The 3440-nt window shown below is 41.8% G+C and overlaps 1 pseudogene; it reads left to right on the forward strand.

The window, feature by feature from the left end:
- Positions 1–899: 899 nt before the first annotated feature.
- Positions 900–3099, forward strand: LOC129550005 (E3 ubiquitin-protein ligase RNF146-B-like; annotated as a pseudogene).
- Positions 3100–3440: the final 341 nt, after the last annotated feature.

Consider the following 3440-nt stretch of genomic DNA (forward strand, 5'->3'; position numbering starts at 1 on the left):
AAAAAAATGATCAAACAAATGAAATCAAGGTGATTTAAAACCCTAAATGAAAGACTGGAATCTATGAAACCCCTAGAAGAAAATGGAGGCAGAACACTCTTTAACATAATTCTTAGCAACATTTTTTCACCTGTCTCCTAATACAAAGGAAGAAATGAAATAAATGAGATCTAATCAAATTTAAAAGCTTTTGAACAGCAAACGTAAACACTGACAAAATGAAAAGACCACCCACCGAATGGGAGTAAGAATTTGCAAATGATATGACTATAAGTGGTTAATATCCAAACTATCTAAATAGATTATTCAACTCGATATTAAAAAAACAAACAAGAAACAAAGGGAAGATCTGATTTTCTCCAAAGAAGATATACAGATGGCACATGAAGAAATGCTGAACATCACTGTCAGAGATATTAAAACCAAAATCACAAGGAGATATCACCTCACACTCATCAGAATGGCTATCATCAATTCAAAAATCTGAAAATAACAAATTTTTACAAGGATGTGGAGAAAGGGAACTCCTTGTACTTAATTGGTGGGAATGTAAATTTGTGCAGTTGCTATGGAAAACATCATGAAATTTTCTCAAAAAAACTAAAAAAGAACTACCAATTGTCCCAGCAATTCCACTCCGAGGTATATATCAGAAGACAATGAACACTAATTAGAAAAGATACATGAATTCCAATGTGTATTACAGCCGTTTTTACAATAGAAAATATATGGGCTGCGGGCTCGGAGGCTGAAGAGAAAAGACTGCGAGGCGGCTTTGGCGGTGGCCACAGAGCACAGGATGATCCAGCGATGGAGGAGAAAATTCTGCAAACTCTCCAATTACTGATGAAGATGAGATTTTATTTTTGTGGCAGGCATCTTTGGGGTCTGTAATAGAAATGATTGCTGTCTGTGGAGAAATTTATCATTCTATAAACATGCTTCCTACAAACAGGAAAGCAAATGAGTCGTGTTCGAATACTGCACCTTCTCTAACTGTCCCTGAATGTGCCATTTGTCTTCAAACATGTGTTTGCCCAGTCAGTCTGCCTTGTAAGCATGTTTTCTGTTATCTATGAATGGAGGTGAAGAGGAACTAAAAAGCCTCTTGTTGAAAGTGGAATAGGAGAGTGAAAAGGTTGGTTTGAAGCTCAACATTCAGAAAACAAAGATCATGGCATCTGGTCCCATCACTTCATGGGAAAGAGATGGAAAAACAGTGGAAACAGTGTCAGACTTTATTATTTTGGGCTCCAAAATCACTGAAGATGCTGATTGCAGCCAGGAAATTAAAAGACGCTTACTTCTTGGAACTGTGGTGTTGGAGAAGACTCTTGAGAGTCCCTTATACTGCAAGGAGATCCAACCGGTCCATTCTAAAGGAGATCAATCCTGGATGTTCATTGGAAGGACTGATGCTAAAGCTGAAACTGCAATACTTTGGCCACCTCATGTGACGAGTTGACTCACTGGAAAAGACTCTGATGCTGGGAAAGGTTGGGGGCGGGAGGAGAAGGGGACAATGGAGAATGAGATGGCTGGATGGCATCACCGACTATGTGGACATGAGTTTGAGTGAACTCCGGGAGTTGGTGATGGACAGGGAGGCCTGGCGTGCTGTGATTCATGGGGTCACAGAGAGTCGGATAAGACTGAGCGACTGAACTGAACTGAACTGAACTTCTTGGAAGGAAAGTTATGACCAACCTAGATAGTATATTAAAAAGCCGAGACATTACTTTGCCAACCAATGTCCGTCTAGTCAAGGCTATGTTTTTTCCCATGGTCATGTATGGGTGTGAGAGTTGGACTGTGAAGAAAGCTGATTACTGAATAATTGATGCTTTTGAATTGTGGTGCTGGAGAATACTCTTGAGAGTCCCTTGTACTGCAGGGAGATCCAACCAGTCCATTTTAAAGGAGATCAATCCTGGGTGTTCATTGGAAGGACTGATGCTAAAGCTGAAACTGCAAAACTTTGCCCACCTCATGAGACAAGTTGACTCACTGGAAAAGACTCTGATGTTGGGAAAGGTTGAGGGAGGGAGGAGAATGGGACGAGAGAGAATGAGATGGCTGGATGGCATCACCGACTTGATGGATATGAGTTTGAGTGAACTCCGGGAGTTGGTGAAGGACAGGGAGACCTGGCTTGCTGTGATTCATGGGGTCGCAGAGAGTCGACACGACTGAGGGAATGAACTGAACTGAACTGAATGTGTGAAGGGAGCTTCCTGGCTTGGAAAGCGATGTGCCCTCTGTCGACAAGAAATTCCCGAAGATTTCCTTGATAAGCCAACCTTGTTTTCACCAGAGGAACTCAAGGCAGCATGTAGAGGAAACGGTGAATATGCCTGGTATTATGAAGGAAGAAATAGGTGGTGGCAGTATGACAAGCACACTAGCAGAGAGCTGGAGGATGCTTTTTCCAGAGGTAAAAAGAGCACTGAAATGTTAATTGCTGGTTTTCTGTATGTTGCCGATCTTGAAAATATGGTACAGTATAGGAGAAACGAACATGGACGTAGCGGGAAGATTAAGCGGGATATAATAGATATACCAAAGAAGGGAGTAGCCGGACTTAGGCTGGCCTGTGATTCTAATACTGTAAACCTAGCGAGAGAGAGCTCTGCTGATGGAGCTGATACTGTACTGGCTCAGAGCGGAGCTTCTGTTCAGTCGTCTTCTGTGAGGCCCCTGACATCAGTAGATGGTCAGCTAACAAGCCCCGCCACACCATCTCCTGATGCAAGCACTTCTCTGGAAGACTCTTTTGCACATTTACAACTAGGTGGAGACACCATAGCGCAAAGGAGTCATAGAGGGGAAGGAGAAGAAAAGCATGGATCACCATCTTCAGGCAGGGCACCAGCACCACACACTTCGATTGAAGAAACCAAATCTGATGCCACCAGTGAGAGTGAGGATGTATCTGCGCATGTTGCACAATGCTCCTTGACCCAGCAGAGACTTTTGGTTCCTAATGCAAATCAGACAGTATCTGATCGATCAGGAACTGATCGATAAGTGGCAGCAGATGGAACAGTGAGTGTCAGATCTCGAAGGTCTGATGGACAGTGCACAGTAACGGAAGTTTAAATAAAAAAAATTGAGATCCATGCTCAAGATGAAAATAGTTTTCTGTAAATTTCTGCGCACCTAACATTATACTAATCCCTAGTAATGCATTTTGGGAGGTGGGGTAGGAAGGGTTATGGAAAGGATAGACCTGTAATTAAAATGTCTAACACATTTCTATTGAGAAATTTATTTAATATAAGGAACTTGGGTGTTAATAGTTGAGAGCTGCTTACTAATAACCCATTTTCTTGAGGTCTGTTTATGTTATAGTATTTTAAAATACCTTCAGTTCTTTTGGTCAGCGTGTGTGTATTATCTGTGCATTAATGGTATCTGCCTACTGCACTGGTTCATATTTT

This window comes from Moschus berezovskii, chromosome 21 (genome assembly GCF_049115385.1).
Source record: "Moschus berezovskii isolate FMDL1 chromosome 21, NW_MosBer_1.0, whole genome shotgun sequence".
Taxonomy (NCBI): domain Eukaryota; kingdom Metazoa; phylum Chordata; class Mammalia; order Artiodactyla; family Moschidae; genus Moschus; species Moschus berezovskii.